A 12,388-nucleotide genomic window follows, 5' to 3' on the forward strand; every position below is an offset into this window, starting at 1 on the left:
TTGCCAGGCTAATTTTAGTACTTGGGCAGAAAAAAAAAAATAGTATACTTTCAAGGGGCAAACATTAAACCGAGGACTGACATCTCTCCCGTAACACCAACAAGATACATAGAATTGTGTTCATTAATGGCAACGTTCTGTGAATTTAGAATTTTGTGCAGTTCGAGTTGTTTTTCATGTGTGAAAGCAACACTACCTGCCTGTCATTCTTGGAGAAAATATGACATATGTACACCAGCTTATGAGGAACCAAAACAGAGAGGTTAGTAACAGCAAGAATTAGATCAAAATGTCAAGAAAGCTTTACAGTGAAGAGCTCAAATAAAAATACATCTGTTTTTATTTTAAAAATTAAAAAACCAAAATCATTGAAACATCTATATATGGACAAAAAGTAAAAATAGTCTAATCCCCACTAAAGATGATAATAAACATAATTTGGGAGTATAAACCTTATGAGAATTTTAAATGTATTTGAGCTTATAACCTTACATGGGAGGAAAGGATTTAGAAAGTACTCCAGGAACTGGACCATACACACAAAATGACTTGACTTGAAAAGTGACATAAATTTGAGGATTCATGAAAACTGTGACGTACGGTAACAATCTGTGAAACACACAAATGATTACATAGATTTAAATCTGAAGCATAACAGTTACAACCTGAGAGGGTAGAATAAAATTTTCATAACTCTATGAATTTATATCTACAGTTTGTATATTTTTACTCATGTGATTTCTAGAAAGGGGCAGGAAGAACATAAGCAAATATTAAGATAAAGAAGTCTTCATGGAGGGGGAATATTTAAAATGTAATTTTATTTTAACCTTAATTACAGAGCTATAATTAAGAGATTCAAGATTTTATTTTATTTATTTTTTTAATTTTTTTAATGTTTATTTTTGAGACAGAGAGAGACAGAGCATGAGCATGGGAGGAGTAGAGAGAGAAGGAGATACAGAATCTGAAACAGGCTCCAGGCTCCGAGCTGTCAGCACAGAGCCCGATGTGGGGCTCGAACTCACGGACTGCGAGATCATGACCTGAGCCCAAGTCGGCCGCTTAACCGACTGAGCCACCCAGGCACCCCCAGATTCGAGATTTTAAAAATAAATGATTCTTAGTAGAAACAAAATCAAGACCTATAACTCTCCAACCAAGGGCACAGGACACAACATAAAAGCAGTGGTGAACAGCCTAATCCCTACAGGAAAACAGAATGCATAGAGAACATCAAGCATGCAAAAGCAATAAAGAAAAGAAAGCATACTAATTTTTTATTTATGACATTGTTGTTAATATTTTAAACCCTTTTATAAAAGATACAACTCTCAGATTAAGGTGATACCCATTTATATTCTGTGTAAAAGACGCACAAGGCTGAATCTGGAAACATGGAAGATGCCAGTTTGAGCCAGACCCCATGCTGCTGCCCCTCCTTACCACGAATCCAGCCTCCTCTTCCTCCAGACCTCCCCTCCCCTCCCCTCTCCCTAGTAACACAACTTTGTGGGCACAACCCTGCAGCTCCTAGAGGTCATGTTTTCATCTCTACCAGAATCTTAGGAGTGCAAACCAGCATGGGCTCCTGTGGTCAATGAACCTGACAGTCCAGTGGGAATAAAAATGCAGACTTGCCTCTCTGGGGGGGTGGGGGTGGGGGTGGGGCTTCAGGTTCCCTGTAGTTCAGCCATCTTTGACTCCTTAATGGGAGCTGGTTGTGCCTCACTGTGGCTTTCACTCCTAAGGGGCCCTTCTAACCCTGAGGGTTCTGGCGAATGTAAGGGGAATGGTGTTTGTCATTTGTCTATGTCCAAGGCCTCATGGTTGGGAGAGAGATACAACTTGAGTGTATAGGCACCTGAGGGCAGAACGCTCTTCTCATGACTCACCAGTCTGAGAGTTTTCTGAGCTCTCAACACCTGTTAGAGCAGAACCTGCTGGGCATCTGGTTTGCTGCAGCTGAACGACTTACATACCCCCCAAATGAATACCCACTCAGGGGAAAAAAATCTTATCCAAAATGTGGTTGAGAATAGTATTTTAATTAGTAGAAAGAATAATGCTATGGAAATGGAATCAGAGTATGAAGATCACATTTTGTTAACTAAAAATAAAAAAGTGACAGTATAATTCTAAATCTGATGGGAACTTCTCCTCAAAATATGAGCTGACACATCAACCCAAGCCAAGGCTACTGTCAACGTCAACTAGGGCACAAAATGACCAAATCGTAAAAGCCGTATTTTTTTTTTATAAATTTTTTTAAACGTTTATTTATTTATTTATTATTTTTTTTAAACGTTTATTTATTTTTGAGACAGAGAGAGACACAGCATGAACGGGGGAGGGGCAGAGAGAGAGGGAGACACGGAATCGGAAGCAGGGTCCAGGCTCTGAGCCATCAGCCCAGAGCCCGACGCGGGGCTCGAACTCGCAGACCGCGAGATCGTGACCTGAGCTGAAGTCGGACGCTTAACCGACTGAGCCACCCAGGCGCCCCTTTGTTTATTTATTTTTGAGACAGAGAGAGACAGAGCATGAACGGGGAGGGTCAGAGAGAGAGGGAGACACAGAATCTGAAACAGGCTCCAGGCTCTGAGCAGTCAGCACAGAGCCCGACGCGGGGCTCGAACTCACATACCGTGAGATCGTGACCTGAGCCGAAGTCGGACGCCCAACCAACTGAGCCACCCAGGCGCCCCGAGCAAAAGCCGTATTTTTAAAGGCATCTGAGATGTGTAGGTGCAGCAGAGATGGAGGGACTAAAATTTCGGGGAGGAGAAAGCAGTTCAGATCTGGGCTGACAACCGCCGGTCACTCCTTGTTTTCTCTCTCCTTGGAGAATCAGCCGGTTCTGGGGGAGGTTCTGCTCAGACTGAGAGCCACTCCTGGGTGGGGAGGAAGCAGTGCTCTTAGGGACCATAAAGAGCTACAAGAACAAGTTCAAGACCTGAGGGCCAGCTTTCCAATACCTTCCTGAATTCTCAGGCTGTTTGGTAGGCTAAAGAGTTAAGCTGAAAGCTTCTGAGAAGAAGAGAGTCTCCCACATTCCCACCAGAGACAAAGCCCTAGAAATAGAGCAAGCAAGAGATGACAGATGACAGCCTCGGAGGAAGCGGGGATTCACCCAGACACCCCTACCCATCCTGGGTCGAGCCAGAAACAGGAGAATACTAAAGGTTGAAACCAAGAAACAAAATGATGGTTCAGAAGAAAAAAAAGAACGGAGAATAAAATAAATATTTAGCTATTATCGTCACAGAGGTCAAAAAGAACATTATATCCATAAAACACAAAGACACTTAAAACAATAAAAAAAACAGAATAGGAAATTGCTGAAGTTCAAAATAGCATTGGGATGCCTGGGTGGCTCGAACAGTTAAGCGTCCGGCTTCGGCTCAGGTCACGATCTTGCAGTTTGTGAGTTCACGTCCCTCATCGGCTCCTCAAAGGAGCCTGGAGCCTCCTTTAGATTCTGTGTCTCCCTCTCTGCCCCTCCCCCATTCATGCTCTGTCTCTCTCTGCCTCTCAAAAATAAATGGTAAAAAAAAATAGCATAAAATTTCTATCTCGCATAATGTCATTTTTATTAAATGACCAGTGATATAATAAATGGGTAGGTAAGCGCAAGAGATAAAAACAAGGAATTTAGGAATGTTGGGAAATCGACATTCCACAATGATAGAGTGGTGCCCGAACAGGGATCTCTCCCATTTCGTTTGGTAAATATTGTTTATTTGGAATCAAGTGGTTGAGCAAGAAGGGTAGTCTGAAGGAAAAAAAAAAGAGATGGGCACATACAGAAATGTACAAGTGAATAAAAATGAGCAATAATTGAATTAAAAAAAAAAAACAAACATGCCAGACAGAACACTTACAGTCAACGCCTAGGCTCTGAGGGAAGCAATCTGAACATTCCCCTAAAAATGTTAACTTCATCTGCCCCTGAATTTGTTATACACTCGGTTGGCATAAGGAGATCAAAGAAGGGTGGAGGTTGGGGTAAGAATTAAAGCTAGATCTTTATCTACTGGAGTGGGATCTCAAGAGATATTATAAAAAGCAATTGTAGGAAAAGCATATGATATAGAAACAGGAAGATAAGCAGGAGAAGTACTAACATATTTAAAAGCAGTTGCCCCTGGGGAATGAGCCTTTGATTAAAGTGAAATATATTTGAAGGACACGTGGGTGGCTCAGTGGGTTAAGCGTCCAGCTCTTGACTTCAGCTCAGGTCACTGTCTCGCAGTTCACGGACGGATCTAGCTCTGCGCTGGCAGTGAGGTGCCTGCTCGGGATTCTCTCTCCCTCCCTCTCTCTCTGCCCCTCCCCTGCTTGTGTGCCCCGTGTGTCTCTCTTAAAGTAAATAAATAAACTTAAAAAATGGAATATATTTGAAAACACTGTAAGATCACATCTCACACTGTATGTTGACTAACTGGAATTAAAATAAAAAATTTAGAAACAAAATTTCATAAAGTCGAAAATGTTATATAGCTTCTGAGATTTGTTTGCTTTAAAAGGCCTGCCTCAAATGGCAACAACAAAAAAATCTTTAAAAAAAATCTGTTTTCTTATAAGACTTTCACGGTTTACTTTTGTTTTTTAATATTATCTTTTTAATCTACTTGCAGTTTGATTCTGTATGGCTTGCCATTGATGGTTTTTAAAACATTTTGTAATCTAACTCTATACTTTCAGAGATTTGTTTTTAATGTTACTAATTTTAATGAACTTAGGGGGATGGGGCTAATAGACTCGTGCACTCTGTTCAAAATCTTAATTCCGTTGTGTTGTAATGAGCAAACGGTACAAAGTTTTCGTGTTTTAGACATCATCTTATAGATGCCTTAAGTATCACACATGCCATTGTTCTCCCCAAATAGAATTCAGTTAAATTAACACATATTGTGCACTTTCTCTTCTTTTTGTAGTTATCACAGAGTTTAAATTTCTGAATTTTGTTCTTTCACAGTTTTTTTTCCCCATTCCTGTTAGCTTACAGTGTAACGTTGGTTTCAAGTGCACAATATAGTGATTCAACACTTTCACATGACACCTGGTGCTCCTCACAAGCGAACTCTTAATCCCCATCACCTCTTGCCGCCCGCCCCCACCCACCTCCCCCCTGGGAACCGTAAGTTTGTTCTCTGTAGTTAAGAGTCTGCTTCTTGGTCTCTCTGTTTTATATAAAAGGAATTTCATGCCAGTGGAATCGGTAATCCTTAAATTAGGGGTTTCATTATAGTTCTCAGTGGACTACTACAGAAGTTTCTCACATCGATCAAGTGTCAGAGGAATAGTAAGTCTGACCGAAGTATTATTCCTTCCTCTGTAGACCTCTTCCAGTCTCTGCAACCGGGCATTTGATGGCCCTGCCACATCACCAGGTCACGGGCACTGACATCCAAGCACGCGGTATACTTAACCCACTCTTCAGGGAATCTTAGGGACAGGAAATGTATACGGTTAATATGAAGCATTCCTGCTTTTTGATTCTGAAATTGCTTTGGTTAAGTGCTACTTTATACTTTTTTTAATGCTCCGATGAACTTTTGGAATAAAACCCCCAGGTTACCTCGGCGTTAGTCAAGACATTTGTTAACCTATCTTCTAGTTTCCATATATTTGTAGCTACTGCTCCTTTTGGTGATGTCCCTGGGAGAAAGCACTGGCATATAATTAGAACCACTGAGTTACTGGAATCCTCTGGAATTACTCCTATTCCTACCCTTGATTTTAAATAAGTATTGCTTTAAACAATAAGTGTTGCCTTTCTTAAATTTTCAGAAATTATCTCATTGTCTGTTACTAATGTCTATATAATATCTAGGCTCAGAGTAGGAGGATTGTGATATGTGTGTGTGAGAGTGTTTTGCAACCTCCAATTTGTTTTTCCTTTTCTAAATAATGATTCAGATTCTGGAAACATTAGTCCCACCATAGCACTGCAGGAATCACTATTACATTTCTACTCAGCAGTTCAACTAAAGCAGTCACTTCTTAAATGTTACATTTAAGATGAGAGCATTTAGTCCAAAAAAAAATTTCATACCTAGAGAAATTAAGTTAATTAAAGATTTATGTAAAAATCTGCATTTCCATTAAACCATAATATCCTCGGAGCTATATTGTCCCATCACTCATAGGAAATAAAAATATCCCTAAAAGCAAGCTAAAAAAGAACTGATATCTTCTGATTTTACTTAATGGAATGAATAATCTAAGAGTACAGTAACATGTTCATTCACAAAATTACAATTTATAGATCTGAATATTATTTTCTTACTCTTTATCCCAAATTTCAGCTTACTGTTGAAATGAAATATCTTTTTAGTTCGAAGTTCTGATCTTTCTCTTTGTCATCTCTTGCTATGGAGGGTTGTCTGCATCTTTCTCTGAACAAAATTTGACTTGATGATAACAGTCGGAGCAAACTGGAGCAAACTCGTTCTGGAGAAACAGAACCTTAATTCCTTCTATTATCCCTTTATGGGGAATATTCTCAAACCTATTCGTCATTGTCCTTCTTGAGATCCTTTTATTTTCATTTTTGGTGACCAAAAATGAAAAGTGTGGCCAATTTTAAATATTAATAAAGTACCTATGAAATGAAATGAATCAATGTAAATGATTAGTGAAATCCTGGCCCATGAAAAGCATTTTATTGATGTATTTCTCATCTGCAATTAATCTATCCTTAACGTAAACCTCTAAAATAATCATAAAACTGGTGGCCTTCTTCAAAATGGCAGAACTTGCATGTGATCAATTATGGCTGCAAGCTCGCAATTAAACAGTTATTATTATCTCCACTCTACAGATGAGAAAACAGACTTGAAAACATCAAGTGATTTGCTCAAATGTGCATGTCTGATGGTTGCTGAGCCCTCCTCTCTAATTCTGGCAGCTCAACAAAGTAGAGGGTCTTTTCAATGCACAAATACGCATATGACACTTAAGCAAATCTTAGGTTCATTGAAGCCACTGTTTCTCCCCTGTAAAGCAAGATACCAATATCTACTGCACAAAGCAGGTAAAATAAGTGCCTGTCACATGGTGGGGGGAGGAATGAGACCCATTGTTTATGTTGTGTTTGTGCTTCAGCAGTCCTTGCATCACTATGTTTTATTATGTGAGTTCTTTAAATTTGCTTCCTAATGAACTATATGCTCTTCCTTTAAGACGGCTTTTTGTTTCTACTCCTCTTCTAATACAAAATAATATAGATTTACATACTGCTCTTTCTGTTTCTGTATCCAGTTCATCAGTGTGGCTACTGAATAGCTTATTTATGACAAATCTCTTTCACATCACTGCTACCATTGATTGGTAACACACCTCCCTAATTATGGTTCAAGTTGGACTCGGGAGAGTTTTTCCCCAATAGAATACATTCAAATGTAAGATATTTCTCCTGTGAATTGAATTTTAATGTTCCGAATAAGAACATCATTACATTTAATATAAAATTGTTTTCCTACTTAAACTTCTTAAGCTATTATTGCAGAAAATAATTATACTGGTCTGATTGGGTTTGCTTTTAAATATGTCTCTTTATTAGTTTTTTTGGTGACTATAGTGAATATAGATATATAGAACACATCCCTAAAAACTACTCTTTTCTAACCAGAAGAATCATGCACCATGAGAGTAGAACATTTCAAATGTTCCTTCATTGGTTATGCCCTGAAATGAATATGAAATTTAGCTTTCATTTGAAGATACAGAAACCAGAGTTTTGGGTGTTATTTCAAAAAAAAATTATCTTCACAACAATATATAATGGGAAGAAACTTTTTTAATTTTTTATTTCTAAATGAGAAATGCATCATATCAACAAGATAAAAGTGTATTAAAATTAGAAATAACCATTCTCTCTCTTTCCACTCCATCTGGTGTGATGTTCCCAAAATTCAGCCACAGTGAGGAGAGCTGCTGGCTACCAAGGCCAGAAGGCTTTGGAGATTATTTCATTTCTCACACCAATCACAGTCTACACTTTTAGTCCTAGGAATAAGCAAGGGTCAGGGCAGAACACAGATGGCCTTTGGATTTTGGAGGAAAATATGCCTAATGTATATGTTTGTTCTACGCTAATCTTTAAAGTCTATGTAACACCTTTTGGGATATGGAGACAATACTGTATTTTCAACAGACTGATTTAAAATCAACTAACAGCTCCTTTCTTGGATACTTTTTTTTAAATTTTTTTTTTTTTTTGAGAGAGAGACAGAGTGCGAGTGGAGGAGGGGCAGAGAGAGAGGGAGACACAGAATCCGAAGCAGGCTCCAGGCTCAGAGTGTCAGCACAGAGCCCAACATGGGTCTCGAACTCATGAACCACAAGATCATGACCTGGATCTAAGTCAGACACTCAACCAACTGAGCCACCAGGCACCCCCCTATTCCATGCTTTTATATTAACCTCTGTAGCAGCAGTATCATAAGATAGGCATTCTTGGAAATAGAATAAACAAAGGCTATTTTCTGTATATATATCGCTTCACGTTTTACATAAATGTGTGGCACTTTGCAACAAAATGTTAAACTTTATTGCAATACCTCTTTGTTTAGGTTGTTCAATATAAACTATGCTTAAGTTATTATAGTTCTATTATAAATGTATATATCTGATTTTGATTGATATAAGAAAATTAATGGGGTATTTTTAAAACAATACTGTTTTTTTAATTAATGTGGTTTTGCGTATTTTAATTTAAGGGAAATATTTAGATTATGATTTCTTCTGAAGCTTTTCTAGTATTTACAATTCTAAACATTTTCTTAAAATGTTACAAATATATTACAAATAATAACATTTAAAGAGAAAAATTCAGAGATTAATTTTATTGGTTAATGCCTGTATTTTGATTCCACAGTACTATGTCCCTGACAGTTTTTGAGTATAATATATAAAAGTTTCAGGTATTGTCAAGATTTTTATTATGAAATGCTGTTCAATAGAAATGTAAAGAATTTTATCAAGATAATTCAAAAGAGAAGATCACTTAAAAGGACAATAAAAGGACACAGGTTTAAGTATTTAACATCAATAGCAAGCATCATTACAATTTTAAAATTTTCTGTAAGGCATTTCCAAGATTTCTTAAAAGCGCACTTTGCTTTTTGCACAGAAAATTTACTCTCTAAATATAATTGCTCTGAAGGAAATTATATCTTAAAAAGTTGAGAGGGTGCCCTCATATCTCAGTTCGTCGAGCATCCGACTTCGGCTCAGGTCATGATTTCATGGTTCATGAGTTCGAGCCCCGCATTGGGCTCTGTGCTGACAGCTTGGAGCCTGGAGTCTGCTTCGGATTCTGTGTCTCCCTCTCTCTGACCCTCCCCTGTTCATGCTCTGTCTCTCTCTGTCTCAAAAATAAACATTAAAAAAAAAGAAGAAGAAGTAGAGGAAGACGAATAAACCAGCATTTGTTAAATATTTAGTAATGTCAGGTTCTGGATCAGATTGTTCTCATATACTATTTCATGAAACCTTTAAGGGAGTGTTATATAGTTCTATTACAAGCAACATGCTCAAGGCCACAGAGGTAATCCACAGCGAAGTCTATCTTCTGATTTATTTTGAGGAATATGGGCACAAGCAAAACCAATGAAAAGTTATTATATCCATGCTGAATTGTCTGCAAAGATGAATGGCAACAACTCCAAGGATGCCTCTGTATGTGCATCTGGCTCTTTCCATAAAGCCACGAGGCCTGTTTCCTCTTCTCTTGAATAAACCCATGTTCGTGTCCTCTGGGATGGCCTTTTGACCTACTTTGACCAGTAGATTCTGGAGAAAGGTACACTGTGTGACTCCCCAGAAATCCTCCTGAGAGCTAACCTCCACATGAAGAGACCCAAACCTGACTACTTGGAGCAAAGGAGAAGCACAGCCAACGCCCGCCATTCCTCACCCCTTCTGAGGTATCAGATGTTGAGTGAAGTCATCTGGGACATTCTGGCCCCAGTGATCTCTGTGGAATGCAGCTGCCAGGGTAACCACAGCCACCTCCATTTAAAACAGGAAAACCATCCAGCTGAACCCAGAAAACCCACAGAACTGTGATAAACAATTTGCAAATGTCTTAGGCAATGACATACCTGGGCAATTCATTTCATAACAATAGATATCTCAAACATACATTGGTACCTGGAAGCGGGGTGCTGCCATAACAAAGCCTTAAAGTAGGTGGCATTGGATTAGGGACCATGGACAAGTAAATGCCAGAAGGACAGCGAAGAGACTGTCAGCGATGGCTGCAAGATCGGGGACGAGATTGTTACCAAAGACTGGAGGAAAGGAGGCACATGTAACGCAGTGGTGTGACTATTAGCAGCAGAGGACGTGGAAAATACAACCACATACTTGTGAGCCTAACTCACGGGATTTCCAGACAGAATGTTAAAGTGCCAAGTGTCTTCTTCTAGCCATGAATGACAAATGCTTGTAAGAGGAAAACAAGCTAAACAATTTAGTTTTCAAGCAGAATTTACAGGAAATAGAGAAGGCAGTCTCAGAGTAAGAACTTGTCTCCAGGTTAAGGTAAAATCAAATTGGCAATAACACCTTTTATTAAGAACTAAAAAAACTAAACAAAACAAAAAACTTATGGCAGGCTTAAGAGCAGTTCCTGGGTAGACAAAGAAGATCCAGATCTCGAGAGTATTCTGCATAGCAGCCTGACAAGCACAGAGGGAAGTCTGTCTCAAAAGGACTATAGCTATTGTTGAGGGTCATGGATGTGGTAAGTCCTGAAAAGGTCCATACAAAACTCTTAAAGGTTTAAAGGAAGTACTACCAGGAAAATCACCACCAGGTTGAGGTGAAATAGAGTTAAAAATGAAAAGAGGACTCAGGAAGGCTGGGTGGCTCGTTCCGTTACGTGACTGACCCTTGGTTTTGGCTCAGGTCACAATCTCATGGTTGATGAGCTCGAGGCCCATGTTGGGCTCCATGTTGATAGCTCGGAGTCTAGTTAGGGTTCTTTCTCTACCCCCTCAACCTCCCACCCCCCACACTCTGTCTCAAAATAAATAAACTTAAAAAAAAGAAAGAAAAGATTCCTCTACTTTCCCAGTATTCTATGGCGAGGCTTTGGGAGAAGAGCTAATTGACAGGAAACATGACACTTTCTTCTGAAGGAAGGATGACTATGCAGTCAAGCAAGAGTCTAGATGACAAAGCTGCAACCAGAGTTAGTCTCTTGGGGGCCAGCTACAATTTAAGAAGCATGAACTTTGCTACTGAGTGGTGAGAAATGAAGTACCTGAAGGAAAAGCCTAGGACACTGACATCCAGCCCATGCAGGGATCTGACAGAAGCCATCTTGGGCGCCCCAGCCCCAGGCCCAGTCAGAATACCAGTTGAATGTCACCCCAGGCCAATATCACACAGGGAAAACCAACTTTTCAGCACAGTCCACCCGCCAAAACCTGAATAGTGGGAAATTATTGCTCTTTTAGTCACTGAGTCTTGGCACAATTTCCTGCGTAGCAGGCTAGAGCTAAAACAAAAATTTCGTTCCCAACATTGAGTAAGGAAATCATTGAGACCACTGACGGTCTTAAACCATTACGAGGACCAATCAAATGTCCACTGTGCAAATCCCACTCCTGATTGAGGATGAATCCTCTCCCAGGGCTTTTTTCCACAGTCCTGTCCCCTTAACCCACTGTACCTCTATTTCTTCATTTGGTTGATGAGGATAATAACAGGCCCCGTCACAGAACTCTTATGGCGATTAAATGAGTTGATCTGTATGAAGCACCTAGAACAATGCTTTGCATACAGTGGCCCTGTAAGTGGTAGCTGCCAGTAAGAGTCGATATTGAGATCCTAGGGAGCTGCTTCCCCTGCCCGTCACAATAGTTGAGCTCCAGAGTAGAAAAAGGACATAAAATGACGAAAATATAAAAGCCCACTTCTTTTTTACCTCTGGGAGCGAATTTTAAAAGTTTTTCAATTCTCCCTAATGTGCTTTGGTGTGGAGATGATTGTATGCAAGGAACTGCTACAGAAAGTAAGGCAGGTGTTCAGGGATGGGGGTGAGGAGACTCTTGTTTTCTTACAAGCATCTGGGCTCTCAGGAGGAAGATACCCCACATTGTCCCATCCTCACCTGGGGCACATCCACTGAGAAACGTGGTGAGGCAGAGGGAGGTGCTAATATTTAACTTCTCAAAACTGTGGTAATTCTCATATGTGTTCTGGCTGAAGTGAGAGCCCGTCCTGGGGCCCACGCTGAAGGTTCTGCTGCATGAATCCCTCAGTCAGTTGGTTCATAGGAGATGTGCAGAGATACAACTCAAGCTCTACCCAAAAGAGCCAAAATGGGGCCAGATTGGCAAGAGGAATATTGAGCAAAATGAAGTAA

The sequence above is a fragment of the Neofelis nebulosa genome, chromosome 11 (assembly GCF_028018385.1).
Source record: "Neofelis nebulosa isolate mNeoNeb1 chromosome 11, mNeoNeb1.pri, whole genome shotgun sequence".
In the NCBI taxonomy this organism is placed as follows: Eukaryota; Metazoa; Chordata; class Mammalia; order Carnivora; family Felidae; genus Neofelis; species Neofelis nebulosa.